This window comes from Drosophila suzukii, chromosome X, assembly GCF_043229965.1.
Source record: "Drosophila suzukii chromosome X, CBGP_Dsuzu_IsoJpt1.0, whole genome shotgun sequence".
NCBI classification, from domain to species: Eukaryota; Metazoa; Arthropoda; class Insecta; order Diptera; family Drosophilidae; genus Drosophila; species Drosophila suzukii.
Genome location: NC_092084.1, coordinates 6,431,465 through 6,451,988, shown reverse-complemented (window position 1 = coordinate 6,451,988; position 20,524 = coordinate 6,431,465). Strand labels below are relative to the sequence as shown.

General features: G+C 42.3%; 1 protein-coding gene and 1 long non-coding RNA gene across 6 annotated transcripts in view; one reads left to right on the top strand and one right to left on the bottom strand.

Annotated features, from left to right (window-relative positions):
* Nucleotides 1–12,386, bottom strand: part of LOC136117365 (uncharacterized) — a 35,951-nt gene extending 23,565 nt beyond the window's left edge. The window contains exon 1 of the long non-coding RNA XR_010654934.2: nucleotides 11,529–12,386. This is a non-coding gene — a long non-coding RNA (uncharacterized lncRNA). The remainder of the gene's footprint in view (nucleotides 1–11,528) is intronic.
* Mur2B (Mucin related 2B) overlaps nucleotides 1–20,524 on the top strand; it is a 107,905-nt gene that overhangs the window by 37,907 nt on the left and 49,474 nt on the right. For all 5 annotated transcript variants that reach the window (XR_010654929.2, XR_010654928.2, XR_011604690.1 and 2 more), the window contains exon 3: nucleotides 1,643–1,722. The gene's annotated coding sequence lies outside the window, so the exon portion shown is untranslated. The remainder of the gene's footprint in view (nucleotides 1–1,642; nucleotides 1,723–20,524) is intronic.

The following is a 20,524-nucleotide window of genomic DNA, read 5'->3' as shown; positions in this document are numbered from 1 at the left end:
GCGCCGCAGGAAGATGCAACAACATTAAAATGCAAAATGAGAAATGGCAGCGGCTTTCAAACAATAGCAAAAAACTATCAAAACTGACTTTCTACAATTTACACACATGTCCCGACACACACATCCCAACGTTATAACAAAGCAATACAAAGATACAGATACAGATACAGATGCAGATACAAATGCAAACGAACAAAATGAGTGGAAAAAAAGTATAATTATTTTAATACAAAAGCAACAAAAAGGTAAAGAAACAAAAAGCGAAATTACATTAACAATGCAGCGGCCTCGCCCCGCCCATTCCGCCCACCACAAGCTACACACTACTATATGTGTACCACGAATAAGTAAAAAAAATAGACACAAACACACTTATTCAAAAGGATCACATTATGTGAATGTGTGTGTGTGTGTGGAGTGGTGAGAGAGAAAGAAAAGCGAAAAAATACCGCGCCAAATTATATTATAATTATATTTAAAATGCTGCCGACGGACCTGCCGCCTGCCACGCCCCCTTTTCCTGTGGAGGCAGCCAAGTAGAAAAAAATTACTAATAATTTTGACGAAAAATGGAAAAACACAGCTTAAATTTCGCCATATATACGGTGTAGACAAAAAAAAGCAAACCCATTTCGGGAGTTCCTACTCTATTGGCAGGCGGTTGTAATACCCTTCCCAGGATTTTGGGAACATAAACCATTGATACACATTATATTATATATATGTTTTTAACTTAACGCTAAATAACGAAATTAATCGATAACAAGGCAAAGCTTTTTAAAAAGCTAAGATACAACCATCTCAAAAGTGAGGGCATAAATAGATGAAAACTAAATGAGTTTTCGCGCTACTTGGGCCTTCTTCTAACTTTGTGAGCGCAAAAAAAATGCATAATATGCATCAAAACAGTGGTGAAAAAAACAACAATGACATTGGCAACAATGGGTTAAAAGGGGGGATGGGGAAGGGGGGTCGAAAGTGGCAATGGGGCAGTTGCACGACTCACAAGCGAATAAATTTCAAGCGCTTCGGGAACACGTATCACGTATACGCGATGTGTAACACGGCTGCCGCAGTGCAGCCAAACAAACGTTTAAAAAAGGGGGGTAGGTTAACTTAGGGAGGGGTTAGTGAGTAAGGGGGTACCCCCTGGTTTTCTGGCCACCAGCCAAAACTGATGCTAACTATAATTTGCACTGGTTGTTGTTGCCACTGTTTTAATTTCATTTGCCTACCCTGCAATCCCACGGGTGATTCACGACTTTTCCAGCATTTTCCCAGTCGCCGCTTCTCCGCGGTATTCGCAAATCGAACCAAAACCCCAAAAACTGTGCGATTCGTGCCGCTTTGTTGGCTTGGCTTAATTTTCCGGGGGCATTTTGCTCGCTTTTCCCCCAAGTAATTTATGTATTTATTATTTTTTATAAGTCGCATTTAGTTTTGCAGGACGAGAGGGCAACTTGCATGTATGCAATTCATTTCACTTGGTTTGCTTTGTGGCCCAGCTTTTCATTTTTCCCTTTTTCAGTTTTCAGTATTTAGACAAAAACCCAATTGCGGCCCTAACTGACTTTGGCATAGACAATATGGATGGCTTGCCGGAATTTATTACAAATGCAATTTGTTCGCTTTATCCTTGCAGGCAATATCGTTTTTTTCTAACTAAGAGGATCCGAATGGTGGAGGAGGGAAAAGAAGTGCAGTTCGTGGTATTTCAAACAGGTAAGCTTATTCCCCTAGTTATGCAGATAAGATAAGACAACCTTGGTTCGCGATTTATCTAACTAAGATGATGCGCCTGCATCTGGAGCCAAGGCCACGGGGTTATTTCCCTCATTGTGACCCCAATAGCACGTCATCCGTCTTATCGGCTGCCAGCGACAAATATTGGTATTAGCTCAGTCAGCAGACGGGGTCTAATCAGGTAGTAAAGCCCGCAGAATGGCCAACAGTCTTCGTGACCCACAGCTACTTTTAAACCAGATGTATATAACTGCCCCGTGCACTAAGATACTAAATTTACTTTCATTTAGGAAATTGATTTTCGGTTTAAGGGCTTGCATTAATCTTGTTATGAAAAGTACGTTGTAATTCCGAATTCTCGTTTAAATATTACTTTTGATTAATTGAATTCATTTTCGGTACAGGGTTTAATATATACAGAGAGAATTATTGAAGTACATTGTTCTTGAATTAAGAACATTCGTTCTTAAAAACCGTGTAAGTACATTTTGGTATCAATGTTCTCAATACTAGAACGAAATGGTGAGAAGAGAAAAGTTTAATAGAGTTTATTTAACAACTTTTTAATAAGTATACACTACTGGCTGGGCTAATAGTATAGTAACTGAGATATACAATGTTAATACCGCCAGTTCAACTTGATTCAAGAACAATGAAAACATTTTCAACTTCAAATAGTATAGTTCTGAATCTTTCTGTACTAAAATACCATGTACGCAATGAGTCAAATTTTTGGTTTTTTAAATTTTAGTTTGAAAAATGGATTTCCGGTATATGATTACTCTTAATCCTGCTATGAAATGTATGCAATGTAGTTTCACTTCTCTAAATCGGATTTCTGTATCTCAAACTCGCGACTTTGAATCGCAATTTGCATCTTCAGTCTCTGTCGTGACATTCCATGCGAATACATCATTTTCATTTAGCGGAAATCTCAGACACTGAAAGGTGGGCGGATTTTCCACCGCCCCCAACTCATCTGGCAGTTACCGCACATTGCCAATCTTTTTATATATGTACATATATATATGTATGTTCAAGTAATACTTTTGCAAACTTGGCTCCTTTGCCCCATTCCTTTGCCTTTGCCCGCGTGGGCGGGCTGTAAAAATTTGTGTCTAAACGCAAAACAAGGCGAAAAGAATGAAATAAAATAAAATGGGAGCTGCTGGTTGTTGGTAGTAGTAGTAGGATGTTGTTGTAGGGCTTTAGGACAGCCGCGCAACCGTTCAATCAACACCCCATTTGACTAACAACAACAAGAATTTAGAAGCGAAGATGCCTAGAGGGTGGTGGAGCACTCCCCCCCTCCCACACACACACACAGAGAGAGAAGAAATCCCACCGTCTTACCATCCCTTACAAACACTATTCTAACGTTCGCGGAGCTATAAAAATATTTTTTAACATTTCTCACGCGAACATTTTCTTTTTTCGGGTTTTCCTTTTCGTTCCTGCGCTCTTTCGTCTGGCCCTGTCCTTGCCCTTGCACCCCCTTTGTGGCCCTAAGAACCCCTAGAAGCCCCCCCCCCCCCTTTAGAAATCCCCCTAGAGCCCCCTCACTGCTGCAAAAGTTTGCGTCTGTTTGTCTTCAGAACGCGGAGATTGGGGTTTTGCGAGAGTTGGTTTGGGTTGCTTGAGGTTCGAAAAAAGGGGCGTCGAAAGGGGGGCTTGTTGCGCTCTTTTCCTACCCCCTCCCCCTTGCCCACTTAACAACAACAACGTAATGAGAGGCGCCCCCCAAAAAATATACACAGGCACAAAAAATAGAGAGAGCGACGGCAACCAAAAATAATAATAATAATGAAAAGTTTACTGCATAGAAAAGAGCAGGCACAAAGTATTGCTAGCCAAAAAAAAAAGAAAAATAAAAATAAAAAACAAAAAGGGGCGGCAAGGGGCGGAGTATGTATTTGAAACTAAACTGCAAAATAGAAGAAGATGGGGTGCTTGGCTTGACTGCACATTAACTTGATGCCAGTCCCTGCTCCTTACCATCCTCCTCCCCATCTCAATCCCCCGAACTCTGCATAAAGAAAGTTGTAACTATGAAAATTTTATAAATTCCGCAGATTTTCCGGCGCTAAGAAAGCCGAGTTGAGTTGAGGGTAGCGTTAGAGATGGAGAGATGGGGTCGTTTTGGGGGGCTGGAGATCCAGTACGCCTTTGATAATGTGAGCGTTGGCATTTCCCCACCAGCCCATATAGTTGGGAAACTTTGCTGCTCCAGGAGATGTGGTGCAGTGGAGATGGGCCACTCGAGAGGCGTTGCTTTGATGGGATTGCCGTCGTGGAACAGAGCAAAAGAGTCGTAATACTTAGCTGCCGAACAAGTGGTCTTGGTTCTAAACAGTTTTTGGCTGGCTATTTGAAATATGACTATTAGGGTGGGTCGATTTCTAGGGGCACAAAAGATTGGCATATCGTATGGGGGTTCTTTAAAGGGTTCTAAGCAATATTGGCGAGCAAGTATATGGTCTAAAATTACTTTTCACAGTTCTTTTGTATCATCATCATTATTTTATTAAGTATCATAGTAGCCAGGGGTTTCAAATTTAGTAATACAAATGTTTTGGATACTGAGATATTTGTACCTTAAAAAAAAACAGTATATACAAGTCGCATTTAAAACGGGTCAAACATCATTAGTTTGCTCAGAACCATTTCCCCTTAGGATTACCCCCACACTATTTTTAGGCACCCAAATCGAACCACCCTAATGACTATGAGACGCGAGGGGCTCGATTAAATCAAACAGCAAAAAGCAGAGGCGTAGAAGTAGAAGGAGATTTTGGGTTGGGATGGTACTGCGGTCGGTCTGAGGCGGCGGTAAACAAGAAATTTAAATTCAATGAAAGTTAATAAGGATAAGGATGTCTGGTCGCTAGCCTTGTGCCCTGGCTTCCTTGGAATATTCCGAACAGCCGATTGAATTATTTAATAAATTAATTGCGCAAATGAAGTACCGGCCACGCCCACATCCCAATTGGCGGCCGATAAAGCAATTAAGTTCGATGGTGGGAATGGGTAGCCTTCGGCAGCTGCATTTCCCCGGGGGGGCGTTGCAGCCCCTAAACCATAATGATGGAATCTAGAATCTCTAGAATCGACTAGAGACATTGGATGGGGTTGCAAAATTACCGCTCTAAATAATCCCTTTTCCCTCCTGTTTTGCTGTTTCTGTTCCATTAAATTTCCATTCGCAGAAAACAAAAAAATAGGTATAAGAAATCGATCGATAATTTTTAATGTAGTCGTATTTCTTTTTAAGCACTCGCTTGTACCTTTTTGGCTGCCTGTCGCTTCAAGTTTTACCCAAACCAAACCTTACCAAAAAAAACCCCCCCCCCCACGATTCGGTTCGGTTCAGTTCAGTTGAATTTAGCTCAGTTCGGTTCGGTTCGGTTTTCTTTTTGTGCGCTCCTTTTTTAATATTTACCCAATTCATCAAAAAATAAGTAATTATAAACTTTTCAGTTTTTCTTCTGCCGTCTTGCGTCTATGTTTGCCTGTGTGTGTGTGTGTGTGTGTGAGCGTTTCCCTTTTACAAAACGCTTTCCTTTCCCCGCCCCGCCCCCTTTCTCCTCTAGAAAGGCTGTGCACACAGCTTCGATGTCGATGTCTTCCACCCAAAAACCGCCCAACCGCCCACCACCAGCAGAAACCGCTCACTCCTCCTGCAGGAACCCCCCCCCCCAACCACTCGTCGCGCAAAGTAGAAAAAAATTGGAAACAACCCCGAAAAAAGAAAGTTTTTGTTGTATAAGCGAAAAACTAAGCTTCTATTCAAATTCTACGCCATCGAGTGCTTCGTTTTTATTATTCATTCATTCCGTTCTCAACCTCTCACCCCCAAACCCCCCACCCCCCCCTCCCCTTTCTTCTTGTTGTTGTATTTTTGGCACAAGCAAAATGAAAGCACAAGGAAAAAATGGGAAAAAGTAAAAAGATGAAAAATGTAAAGAAAGAGGAAAGTTTCCGATTACAGTGGGGGAGGTTCGAGACAAGGGGTAGTTAGGGGGGGGGGGGGGCTCTAAAGGGGCTGTATTGTAGGCCCGGCACAAAGCCAAGCACTAGTCCCCCGCCCACTTTCACCCCCTCCCGCGACTCACACACACACACACACACACTTACGCAGAATAAAAAATAAGAAAAAGAGAGGCAAGGAGCAATACATGCGCGTCTTTTGAGCATAAGTAGAATATAAAAATTTTGCGATTATGAATTTGAATAAAAACGATACGAAGCCAACAGCAGCAAGTACGCAGTCGAGATTCTGCCTCAGTCGCTGCCGACGCCTCAGCTTGACAATGTAGTTGTTGCTGGGACGCTCCCCGGGTGGATTAGAAGCTGCCATGGGCGTAGTGGGGGGTTTACAATTAAAACAGGGTTATATTTTAATTTCATTTTACCTAATTGGGGGCAAAACGTGGGCTTCTTCTATTATCTATATTAAGTATAACTTTTTTTATCTAACCGAAAGAAGTCATTGTTCTACTCATTTTTACTTTGGTAATTTGTTTTTACTAATATATTTTAAAAATAAATAAGCTAAAGTAAAAAAAAAAATTAACAAAAAATAAATTTAAATATTCAGTGTTCTAAAAAAAAAAGGTTTTGTTCATTGAACTCTACTAGTTAGTAAGACCTTTAGAGTGTTTTAAAGTTAAGTTCAGTTTTTAGGTGGTTTTTTCTTTTTTTCTTAATTTTGTCCAAAGTTTTCTAAACTAATTCCAATGGGCTATTGATCTCTATAGGAATCGTATTATCTCTTATCAATTACCTCTCCCCCTTAAGTAAAGATTCTACGCCCATGAAAGCTGTTGTATGTGGTTCGTGGTGTTTTTGGGGAAATAGTCTGTGCCGTAGTTGCTGGCGCTACTTTTCCTGATTTCGTTCTTTTTTTTTTTTTGGGTACATTACATTTTTCATTTGGCCCCTTCTTAGACAGCCCCCCCCCCTCCCCCTTAGACACCCCCTGGGCTCCCGCTCCTCGCGCTTAAATCACAAAAGCATCGACGATCGCAGTCGACTCCGCTGCCTTGGCATAATAATAACACAATCAATAATAAGGGGGCGGAATGGGAGTGGCAGGAAAAATGTGAAATAGTAGTAAATAGAGGATTGCTGTATTAGAGGCTGATGCCGCGATGTGTGCGATGGGTGGTGGGCGGGAAAAACAAGGACGAATACGAAGACGAAGCCAGCGACAGGCGACAAGAAGATGGCGGAGTCGACGTTGGCAAATGTTTAAGCTAAGGATTAATATTTTTATTTTTTGTTCGCCTTTTTTAGAATTTTGTACTTACATGCGAGGCAGTTTCCCGCTTTTCCTTTCTGCTGTCAGTGTGTCTGTGTTGTGTGCGGGTATTACAAAAAAAAAAAGAAAGAAAAGAAAAGAAAAGAAAACGACAGGAGACAGTGCAGATGTAGCAGAAATCTTTGTAAGCAGTTTTCACTTCTGGAAATTTCTTTTTCGCCGCTTCTGGTTAGCTCCCCTTTAGCCCCGCCACCCAAAAAGGACGAAATGATGAATAGAGTTACTCAAATAAGAGAGCAAGCAGGATGTCTTGGTGTGCCTGGGTGTGCCTGGGTGTGCGTGTGTGTAGTTCAAACATGTTTAAAAATTTCTATAACGACGCTGGCTTTGATAAGTGCTGGAATGGAAGTGGAGAAATGGAGAAATGGAGATTTGGTAGTGGGGGGGTATGGGGTGCTCAGCCGTTTCCTCTAGTTCCCCTTCTCAATAAGGTTTGGATTTGACGTTGTACACTCCTTGTTTGCGACGAGCAGAGAGAGGCATGCTTTTCATTAAAAATTTTCCCTAGTCATTTGACAGTGGGGGAATGATTGATAGCTCCTCCTACGCCGCGAAGGAGGAGAGCTCCTCCCGCTTGTGTCATTCATTCATTGGGTGGCAGGACAAGGAGTATATGATATGGAGAAAGTGGGCACTTTCTTCTCGGGCAAGAGAGAGAGAGAGAGATGGAGAGACCAGGCTGATAAGACCGCTGGTGTTGTGTGCACGAGATACTAAATTTAGCTTTCGGTTCGTTGTTTGCCGCGTGCAGCGATCACTGAACCGCGCTTATCAGCTTGGCTTGCCTGGAATGGGGATGTGGGATTGGGATTGGGATTGGGATTGGGATGGGGATTGGGATTGGGAAGGGGGATCGAGAAGGAGCAGAAGAACGTAGCGTTCCGAGCTTCTAATATTTGCCGGCGAGTCATAGGCGGAGAGTCATTGGCAGAGCGGCGGAGTCAACGGCCGGCGCATCATCATCATCACCATCAACCAAATAATTATCATCCAAATAACCATCATCGGTTCGATATTGGGGGTCGTGAATCATTGCTTTTGGCCAAGTCAATGCTCCGACGCATCTAAGCACCCTGTACCGCCGGAAAGCTTCCCCCAGAAGAAAGTGGAGAGCGGAGAACGTAGAGAGTGGAGAATGCAGAACGGAGAACGGTGAGATCACCAGCGCGGCATGCGAATTTATATGTGCATGTGCATACGCATACCCATACACACTATCGCTCTCTGTTTAACTTGTTTGCTATCTTTCTACATCGCCTCTGCCGAGGCTCTGCCGCACCTCTGCCGCAACTCTGCCCATCCTCTGCCGCTGCCTTGGCCATGATCGTTCGCTCGAGTCGTTGGTCGAGGGTCAATGACTGCCAAAAAATATAAAAAAAACACACACAGAATTCGCCGCTGTTGTTTTTTCGACTTTTGTAGCGCACAAACTGAATAGTCAGTCCAAAAAGAAACACACACACAAACATATCCACGATCCTGCGTGAGTGTGTGTGTGTGAAGACATACAAGTGCCGCTCTGGTTCTTCCAACAACCCCTCTTCAAACCCTCTTTAACCCCCGCCTCGCTTTCCTATGCAGTTGCGCATTTTTTCGTAGGCGTTTGTGACCATATAGGTACTATATATATATGGTATATATTCATATACAAGGTGTACATACTATATGTTTTTATACTGCGTTTTATTCGCTGTATGGAAACAGTTTCGCCAGCTTTTTAGTTTGGCCTTCCCTTGCCTGTTGTTGTGTCATTTAATACCCGAAATTCTAGTCTAACCGGATACAAGGTTCGTTGCATTATTTTGCATTTGCAACGGAGAGAATATACATACCTGTCCGTTTGAGCAGTTATGAGCAGAGGATCGCAGAATATTTGGAATATGGAACCCTTATATCTGCCCCTTCTAATAATAAGCACATAGGTTTATAAAGACTGGGCTGCCATGTGGCGTATACTTAATAATTACTTTAATGACAGTCCTCCAATCTCGGCGCCATATGTGGTTTGGGTTCGGAAATTACCCAATCTTTTTGCACGTTACTTGTTCTAAAGGGTAATACTGAAGTGAGGATCACTATACGAATATACAAATACCATATATACTATACAAATACTATATATACTATACAAATACTATATATACTATACAAATACTATATATACTATACAAATACTCCATGAACCAACCGATCTTGTGCCCTTTTTCCAAGTTTTACTGTCACTTTACAAGTTGGCTTTCTTCGCTCCCTCTTTCTTCCCCCCCTCCCCAAAAAACCCCACCCCATCCCTCTTCGCATGAGTAATTTGCTATTTGATATTTTTCGTTACAAGATTGTGTGTGTGCGTGAATCTGTTTCGGGTTTTTTTTTAAAATTTTTTTTTGGATTTTTGAATTTTTTACTCCGAGCGTCGTCATCTTTGCATGTGTTCTTCCTTCTCTTCTGCTCATTTTTTGGCAAACTGCAATGCTTTTCTCTCTCGATCACTCACACAAACATAAAAAACACACAGACAAACAAAGAATCTGGAGGCATTTAGTTGAGCCTTTGTTGTTGTTTTGTTTTTGTTTTTGGTTTTTTTCGGCTTTTGTTTGGATTACGTATGTGTGTGTGTGTGGAAGCTTTCTGTGTTTTGTTGTTTGGTTTTGGTTGGGTCATTGAACCGCCTGCTCTTTGCCTAAAAACAAAAAATTGCAGTCCCAATTTGAGAGACGGCGTGAATTTTTCGCTGGAATTCGCCCGATCGCAGTGGAGATCGGCTGAAATCGGGCCTTGAGGGGATTTGAGGGGGAGGTGTTTGCACAAAAGTAGAAGTAGGAAGTAAAATTTCACACAAAACACATTAAATGTACATTCGTTTACCCCAAGTGCCTCGACTTTGAACCCTGTACACAGTTTACTTTTCATGGCTGAGGGAATATGAATTCTACAAATTGTTGCACTTCCTGAACACTTAAACTTATGAATCCTTAGCTATTTTAGTAGATTATGCATTCATAGAAAAAAAAAAAACCGAATTTCAATTGCCAGTTCAATGTAAGAAAAATATAAAATTGTGACATGCGGCGCACTAGAACCGATTGGGTATTATAACAATTAAAATAGGTCAGAATAGATTTCAAATACTTAACGATAACTAATTTCACATTTTAAAAACTTTTGCAAGGAGTTGTAAGAGCCAAGGACGAAATACACAGAAATCGAATCCCTTATAAATAAGTATTTTTAGTATGTATGAATACAATTAGTAAAGAAAGCATAAAAAAGTATGTGTACTATTATAAATATGGAGTGCTTTTTGTTATTTTGTAAGATTTCTTAACATAGGTAGGTTTTTTGATGTCTATTTGTTGTATTTTATAATAGATGGTTAAATAATATGTTTCGAAAAATGACTGAAACTCATTTTGATTAATGATGGAAACTAGATTGATGTTATAGATACGGCATAATCTTAGTATATGTACATAATCAGTTCATTATGTCATTATCATTATTATCATATATCAAAGACTTTTTAAGGATAACTATTTATGTTTTACTAAGATTATTGGTTGTTTCGGTTTTATTTCCTTTAAAATTATTGCCTTGGCTCAAATCGAAATGTAGAATCAGATGGGATCCCTGAGTTTAACAATTAATTGTTTACTAACAGTAAGCTTTAACTAAATTGCATTGTATTTCATTAAATTCGCGCCTAATTAATAAGCAGCGATTTAGAGCGCATCGCGCAAATTGAAATTAAATGGTGAACATTAGTGGTTGCCTCGTCCAGTGGTTTTCTGCCCTTTCACATACCCTCAACCGCCAATCTGCCACCTCAAACGCCATGGGTTGCACACAATTAGAAGTAGTGGGGGGTATACTACTCCCTATAGGGAGCAGGGATTGGGGATTGGGGATCCCGGCGATTGTTGGGCAATTGACTCCTGGACACTTTGCCGCCTCTTTTTAGTCGAGTCCCCTCGCACCTCGCACATCCTGGCTGGCAAACTTTGTTGACTTTGTCTTTGTTTGCATTTTTTGTTGCACCCCTCGCGATGTGCATGTGTGCGTGAGGTCCTGTCTATGTCTATGCCTCGTGGCAGGATGCAGTATGCAGGATGCAGGGGACATGGGTGTGGCTGGGGGATGTGGTTAAGCAGGGGCAGGATGGAAAAAGGCTGCCTGTGCTAAGCGCCGTTTTAGTTGCTGCCTGACTGCCTGCCTGCCTTCGTTTTTTTTTTCCTGTGGCAACATCCTTTGCATCCCTGCTGGTTAAAAGCAGGAGCAAAAACGGAAGCTCTCTGGTTTTTTTCTACATTGCCCAACGTGGCCAAGTGTTAAAAATGATAAAGTGAATGTTTTGCTTCCCCCGGTTATTGTTGTTATAACTTTGTAATTTCTGACGCCAAACAGGAGTTAGTAGGTGACCAAGGGAACGAGGATTAAGTAGAGTGGAGTTTAAAAAAAGCGGGGAACCTACCTGCTTGGGTGTTCTGCTGCTGCTCCTGGTGATGGCGCTACGATGACCTTTTTGTAACTAGCACTCACGCACTCGGTTCTCAGTTTTGTATTTTTTGATCTTGATGTTGTTGATCTTTGGGTTCAGATTGTTTATGATGGGTGTGTTAGTTGTCACTTATCGTGGATCACTTGCGAAAAAAAAACAGTTTTTCAGCACTTGAACAAAAAAGGCGGGGCGGGGGCACGTTGCTCGCTCCACTTTGGGTTGCGGATTTGTCGTTTGATTGTTTCTGGCATTGCACTGGAGTGTCCTGGTCTATGTGTCCTGCTGGCTCCTAGGCCTCACTTGAACTGAACTGGGGTATTAACTTAACTTAAAACTTCACTTGGGTTAACTGAAGGGCTGACTTGGCTGACTGGGCTGACTGGGCTGAATTGGTTTTGGTTGTTGGGCTGGTACTCTTGGTATTGGACCTGGTACTGGTTCTGGTTCTGGTGGTTGGCTCTTTAGAACGACGCACGTCCAATCCGATAGCTAACTGATGTTCATCTAAATGGATCCGAACTATACGAAAAATAATGTTGCCCAGAAAATGTGTTTTTGAGATCAGCGTCGCAGTCGCAGTCGTCGTTGGCTGAGACAGAGGCTGAGGCTGAGGCTGAGGCTTCACAAAAATTTTGGCGTTGATGTCCTCTATGTTTTTCTGCCTATGTGTCTGTGTATATGTTTATATGTATGTATTATATGTTTATATGTGCCTGCAGTTGTCAATGCTCCAACGGCAACGGCAAAGTCGGTTCTGAGCCGCTGCACCGCTGGCCTGCACATAATATGCAGGCAGCTCGTAATGAGCCAACATCATCATCATCATCATCGTCATCGTCACCAGCGTCGTCGTGGCCATCATTTCTCCAGGCCACACACACACACACACACACATAGGTGGAGATACACAGATACACACACGCACTACTCACTACCCCTACTTCAGGCTCAGCCGGACCTGGTCAAGCTCCTGCTCCTGCTCCTGCCCCCTGCTCCTTCTCCCTGTCTCACTCGCTCACCCGCTATTGCTGTCTCTGTCGGACGAGCCGGGACTGGTCGCCGAAAAATAAAAATCTGCCCAAAACAAACTGCAAAAATGCAAAAATCGCTCACAAAAAAACACACACACACACACACTTCAATGCAGGGGCATTAAAAAAAAGTGAAAAAATAAAACCAAAAACTGGGCAGTGCATGTATAAGAGAGGGGTAAAAGAGGAAAGGGGGCAAAGGGCGCGGAACGAGCTACAAAGCGTAATCCAAATACACGGCAACACACACACACACACACACACACGCACACTTACATGCACATGCAATTGGAAAAAAGAAGCTAAAAAATTAAAAAATGCAATCGAAACCCTATAAAAATATGTGTGCACTTTGCCTGCCCCAACCCCTCTGACCTCCCCCCACCCCCCATTCACCCCCTCGGTTCTCACACGCACACTCACACACAGATGCGTGGCAAATGAGCGACGCTTTCGTCCTTTTTCGGCCTATGAGCCTACATTGACGTCGACGCCGACTGCGCTGCTGCGTAGCTTCGCAAAAAAAAAAAAAGAAAAAATATTTCAAAAAAAAAATAAACAAAAAAAGTAAAAGAAATCGGCGAATGCACAGTCTTTTTATATTATATTCGCTTATATAGAAATAATGCACAAACACCAGTTGCAGTTGCAGTTGCAGTACACACACACACACTTGCATAATATGCGTGCAGGGAATGCAGCAGCATCGGGTTCGGGTTACTCCTCATATAGATAGATATTTATATAAAAATATATAGGCAAAAAAGGAAAAACTAACAAAAATGCAATTTCAAATGTGAAAAAAAGTTCGATGCGTTTATTGTAGATTTTTATTTTTATTTTCTTTTGGCTAACATCCAGCCAACCCCGAACCCTTTTCAAACCCCATTGGGATTTTACTGAGCAGTGGGACAAGGGGCGGCGATTAATCGAAAAGGGTTCGATTATGTTTTCAGTGAGCTTTTTTGTTTTCTCTCTTTTTGTTTGGTGATGTGTGATCGATCAATGTAGGCCAGGATCCCCCAAATGAGATCTTGAGATCTAATAGTCAAGGTAAATAAAAAAAAACTTAGTACCTTTTTATTTCAAGATCCATCTTTATTGGAGTTGTAATATCTTAGCAGCCTTCAAATTGTTTGTTTGATTTTAGATAGAAAACAGAAAATACTATCAAAATAATATTGATAATTGCTTCAGTGAATATATATTTAGAGTCCTTGTCCCTTTTCAGCTGCTTTCGTCCCACTGTCCAACTCATTATATTTATTTAGTTAAGGACACCACATACACACCCGCAAAACAATCACACACACGGGTGGAGCTATGCCTAGACTCAAAAAAAAAAAAAATAGCAAAAGAAGCAAAACCAAATAAAAATGTACATAGCATTACGTATACGCACTGGAGGCCCAGCCTCGTCCTGGAGAATGGACAGTTGCCCCTGCATTTTTCAGCTGCAGCGCTCTGCTCTGCTCTGCACATAGGCAAACCTTTCAAATCCCCCCAAAATAAGCGACGCATGTGTGTAGGCCTATCAAAAAGTCGCAGTCACGCAAAACGAAGCACATAATGGAAAAGTGCCAAAAAGTGTAAAAAAAAAAATTAAAAAAAAAAAAATAAGTACAACTTGAGAGGAGGACGAAGGAATGGCGGCGACTTGCAGGATGCAAAAAACCAAAGCAACGCAGCACTGCAGCCAACTCGCTCTGGCACACGCACTTTCAGCCGCACGCATGCTGGACAGTGGCCAAAAAAAAAAAAAAAAAGTCCAACCAAATAAAAAAAAAAACCAAAGCAGAGCAAAAAAAAAAAGAAAACAAGGACTAAGAGCGTCGAAAATAAATGCACGCGCACAAAAAGTAGGCAACACAAAACAAAACCAAAAGCCGAGCTGCCACATCTAGTAGGCCTACACTCACAACGAGCCGGCCGGCTGAAAAGCTGCCGACCCGACTCGCAGCTACCAATTCCCGATGCACTGACATTGAATGCTGCTGCTGGCTGCTGAAAACACTGAAAACTGCAGTGCGATGCACTGCCCCACCCCCTCAACCCACCGCCCAACCGCCCACTTGGCAGCGACAGCGACAGCGACGTCGACTGCGGACATGGCGCCAATAAAATTAAAAAATAAGTCAACGGAAATCGAACGAACGAACGATGAGCACACGAGCGCCGGGCAGAGCGTTGCATTCCCCTATTTTTTTTTGCAATTCCAGCTTGATGTTTTTCCCAGTGCGTCGTTGCACATGGATACGCACGTGTGTGTGTGTGTGTGTGTGTAGTGGCGAACAAAACAACCCCCGAAAGCCGAAAAAAGGATGCACGCACACGCATGCAGCACATGCAGCATGCAGCATGCAGTCCGGCCAGTCCGGCGAGCCGATTCCAGTTATGGGCGTTTTTTGTGCGGTCCCTGGGATGGCAAAAAAAAAAAAAACATGCTAAAAAAGTGGCAACAAAAAAAAGCCAACAAAAAAAAACTAAAAAATAAAAGGCCAAATATTATAAAAATGCAACTGCAAGTGCAGCGCTGCTGCTGCTGTCGATGCAACTGCAACTGCTGCTGCTGCTGCGGAAAAGTGCAGCGCAGTTAATGCTGGCAGTAGGCGGGTGTGGTGCGGCAAGGTCGTGGCGTGTGGCAGAGAAAATTAACAAAAAAAATATAGACAAAAAAAAAATGCATAAAAAAGAGGACAAAACAACCAAAATAAATAAATGTGCACACGAGGCAACAAAGTGGAAATTATATAAAAATGCGCTAAAATCCGCCGACACACGCGCGCACTCACACAGCCGCACATTTAGGCGTTTGCCACTACATATATGCATGTGCCTGGCCCATGTGTATGTGTGTGTGTGTGCATTTGCATGTGCAGTTTGTGCATTTTTTGCTGCCTGCTTTCGGGCGCCGCTTTTGGCGCGTGAGTGTGAGCAGGCCAACTGGGATGCTATCCGATGGATGCGTGAGTGTGGGTGCGTTGGGGGAGGGGGGCTCGTAATATGTTTGTTTAATAGGCCTAGCGAGCTCAGCGCTTCGAATGTGTGTGCGACAGAAAAATATGGCCATGCACACACACACACACACACACACACAGTATGCAAGCACTTGTATCTCAACTAGCAATAGTTTGCCACCCGGATTAGCTATCCCCGGCTAGAAAGCAAAGCTAGTAGCCACCTGTTGAGCGGTCAGTAGATGGATGGATGTATTCATCAAGGACCCAAGTAATGAAAGGCAAAGGATTAATGTCAGTCGCCTACACAACTACTCTGAGATAATCTTAATTATTCGTAATTAAAAAGTGCATACATCTTTATGAACCAGATGGGTTGCACTGGATATTGAATTTGTATTGCAATCAACTGCATGACTAGATCTAGTGACACTTTTATGCAGCCTAGAAACTAATGTTTCTAATAAATTCTAAAAATATAATATTAGAATTTATATTTAGTGAAGAAATTCTATATAATTAATTCAAAATTGAAGACTCAGATGGAGTACTCAGGAAATGGCTGATTTTATATATCAATCAATCAAATAAATTTGCAGTTAACACTAGTCTGATTAATTTGTAAATTTTATAATGTCGAACTACCTACTATTTCTAACTAGTTCTAGACATCATAGTTGTTTTATTGAACCACAATGCGTTTCATATTGACTAACAATTATTTAGCTATTTACAATCCTTATTTTCATTTACACTCAAAAATATTCACACTGAATTTTTAAAATGCTAGGGGAAGCTTTCTAATATATTGGAAAAATGCATGACTAGAATAAAATAGTTTTTGAGCAAGGTAAATTAAGGTAAGGAAAATGTATTCACAAATTTAGGAAAACTCGCATAATTCAATTTAAAATCAATGAAGACTTATTAAAATTTACGAAAAATATTTACCTGGGTGTAGGATCTCAAATAAAATTGGTTGCTTAACTAATGAAGCTAATGAATAATAATTAGTTGAAGTTGCTTCGCTTATTTTATAACCACATAAGAAAATCATTATTATCCAAAGAAAATTAAGAAATTCCCAGAGATCAGCTGTACTTTTGACCAGTTCCAAGCCCAACTCCTCCAAACTATAACTAATATAACGCTTAAAAGATATAGTTTTCATTCCATTTTTAAATACCGGTCAAGCGTTTTTTTGGACAACTTTTGTAAATCGCTGGATGGAAAGTTTCGCTGCTATTCTGAGGGAAATTGCAGATCATCCAGTTTTGCACCCAGCCACCGAAAATGTTTTCGTGCTGATGTCCAAATTGCCGTTAGCGGCTGGAAAATTGCGTGAAAAACATTTTTTTACCCCCAACCGAATCCTCAAAAAAAAAAAGGTAAAAAAGTAAGGAAATAAGAGAGGACTCGAAAAAAAATACATAAGGGGGGAATTTTTTGTTTGTGAAAGGGGGAGGTGGTGGTTGTGGTGGGCGGTTGTCTATGTACGGTGGGGCCCGAAATAACGGTAATGCAACAGCGCCCAAATATCACATTAACATCAACGACATATTTCACTCTCCCTGCCTCTGTGTATGTAAATATGCGAGTGTGTGTGTGTGTGTGTTTGGTAATACATAATGTACGTAAAAAAAGGACTCGCAAGGAAACAAAACGAAAAAGTCAAAAAATAAATATACATCACAAAAAAATGAAAAGGTTTAATAATAATAAAAAAAAACATGCCCAAAACTCAGTACATGGCCCTATACACACACACACACACTCACGCACACACATACAGCGATGCACACGCATGAAAATAAAATGCAAATGCAGCTGACAAGGGGGGGGCGGAAAAGGAGGAAAAGGCGGTGGGTGTGGCAGTGGGCACCGGATATACTGTCCGCCATAAGGCCAATGCATTTTCGTTAATCACACACGCACACTCGCACTCGCACACACACACGCACGCACACACGTGCACATTTATTTGGTTCATTTTTCCTCTTTTTCCTCTTCGTTTCGTTTGTTTTGCTCGTTTTCTCCACTGACATCATTTTTTTTTCGCCTTGTTTTGTGTTGTTTTCACTTTTTGTTTTGCTTGTTTTCTGGCGCTCTGCATTGCAAGTGGGCGGAGTGGTGGGTGGTGGGTGGAAGTGGGCGGCAGAGTGGATGGGTGGGCGTTTGCTGGACAAATTACACATACGCCGCGTGGTACATGCATCAATACATGTGCGCGTATTATGAAAATGACATGCAGGCGGAAAAGAGTTGGAAGAATTGTATGTGTGTGTGTGTGTGTGTGTGTGGGTGGGTGGATGGATGGGTGAGAAGTGCGTATTTTGGCTAACTGCCACTCCCACTCCCACTGCTGCACCACCGCCCACTTCGCAGTAGGCAGCAGCCTACGTGTGTGCGCATTTGATTTTGGGAATTAACGGGAAAGGGCTCTGGATTGGATTCATATCCACACACCCACATATCCACACATTTACCACACAAAGGACTCCAATGAGCCAACATCTCTGTGTGAAAAAAACTCTCGACCGGCACACAGAGGCCAAAGGGGTTGGGTATTTATCTATACTTTTGGATTATATTAACGTTAACGCGACTGGCCGACAACAACAACAACAATAGCAACAGCAATTTGGCCGGCACTCTGCTGCCTATTTGCCTTATATTTTTTTTTTTTTTGTAACCCCCCTCCTTTTTGGTATGAATATGAGTGCTTGTGGGGCTTTTTTTTAAACAATAAATTGTTATGCCTACGCGCGCAGTTATTTATTTTGATTTTTGTGCAACTTTTTGTGCATTTTCCAATCCAATATATATTTATGTGCTTAAATTGTCTGAATGCAAACTCGCACACATATTCGCAAGTACATACGTGTGGGGCAAAAAGGCAGCCATTTTTAAAATGTTAAAAATATAATGTAACGCTAGACCCATGCGTTAGTGGGTGTGTGGTGTGTGGGTGGGTGGATGTGTGGGTATGTGGGAGTTTTGGGCCGCTGCAAGTGGGAGGGTTGGGCAATGGACAAAGCTCCCCACATGCCATGTCAGCCACGCCCCACACCCACGCTCATATGCCCACGCCCACGCCCACGAGCAATCTGCTCTTTTTTTTTGTGGTTGCGTCGATTTTTCTTTATTTTTTTCTGTTTTATTTTTTTTTTAACATGTTTATCCAGGTCTTAATGAAAAATGCTGGGGCCCACAAAAAATTAGCATAAACGATTTTAATTGATTCCGTTAGGCAGGTGAAATGCAACTGCCACTGCAATTGCCACTGGGAACTGGTCGTTCAAAAGAACAGATTGCATTCCTGAAACGATCAAAGTTAAAGTTGCATCTTCCAAGCTGAAAAAAAAAACAGACCCAAAGCAAGAAAAAGAAAAGAGAAATCGTCGACAAATCCCAATCTCCCAAACCCCCTATTAGCCCTCCTCTCCTGCTCTTTGATCGGCGCACAAAGCACAAAAACTTTCTACGGACTCCCAGCCCAGAAAACACAAAACACAAAACCTGAAGAATGCCCGATCGCCGAACACCGAACACCGCTGCACCGGGCTCCCCATCGATCTTACATGATTTAAGGGCAGGCATCTTGGATCTCCCCCTGCTCCATAACCATCCACTGCCCCAACCATAATATAACCATTCCAAACCATACCATCCCATACAATACTATACCATATTGTACTATACCACACCATACTATATCATATTATACTATACCATACCATACCATACCATACCATACCATCCCATTGCCATTGCCATAGAAAGCTGTGCGCAAATTGCTCAACAATGCCAGTGGTGCAGGGGCAGTTGCATGCCAGCCCGAAAACGAAGCCAAAAAAGAAGAGAAACGATACGAAACGAATCGAATCGAAACCCGTTTGTGTGTGGTGTGCCAAAAATTGCAAACTCACAAATCTTCTTTCCCGAACGAGTTTGAGTTTGAGTTTGTGTGCCCCCTCCGCTCCTCCGCGCACCTCCTCCCTCTACATTTCAGTGCCCTGTTTTTATATATTTTCTCGGTTTTAGTGCAGCTCTGCTGTTTTATTTTGCGTAATTTTTGTGTAATTTTTAGTGCCACTCACGATCGCGCAGAGCACAAATACTACAAAGATGCACATACTGCATACTGCATGCTCCGCAGGGGTCTTTTGCGTCTTCTGGTGGCGCACATGTGTTTGTAGTTTGCAGCCCCTCGCCGCCAAGGAAACATTTTGGCAAATGACTCTACTCTATCTGTCTTCCACATCAACCCCCCCCCCCCCCTGCCTTTTTTTTTTAAGGGAGTAGGGGGGGGGGGGGTGCTGTGTGAGGTACAGCGCGGCAAGGCATTTATAATTTCCAAAAACAAACTCGGGCGACGAACGCGCTGCCGAGGTTAACGGCTTCAATGCAACTTTTTTGAGGTTTCTCAACGCACACCAGCGCAACTGAGCGATCGCTCATACAATATATGTATATACACAGAACACACACCACTACACTTGATATAGTGCATATATATAACGAACGCAGCTCAGCGACCTAGCGAGGGCAACACACAAAATTTAGGAAGTAGCCCGGAGAGAGAGGCTCTGCCTTTGTCCGCTTTTTTTTTTTTTTTTTTTTTTCTTGTTGTGCATATGTGTGGGTACATGCACATTTCAAACTACAGTCCCTAAAGAGGGCAAGAGCGAGAGGCAACGATCGCCGTCAAGCTCCGCTCGTTCGTCGTTCTGCGGCTGAGTAAATTTGCCAAAAATGTATTGCCAAAAAGTGTTGTTCCCCTCTGCCTACCTACCTACCCCCCCCTTCCCACGCCACTGACTCACTCAGTCACTCTTTCGGGGAAGAGCAGCGGACCCTAGTTTGGCAGCTTTGAAAGACTGTACAAGTGAAGGAGCCCATTTGGGACACGGAAACTGACTCCGACTCTGATTCGGAGTCGGACTGGGACTGGGACTGGGATTGGGATTCGGATTGTTAG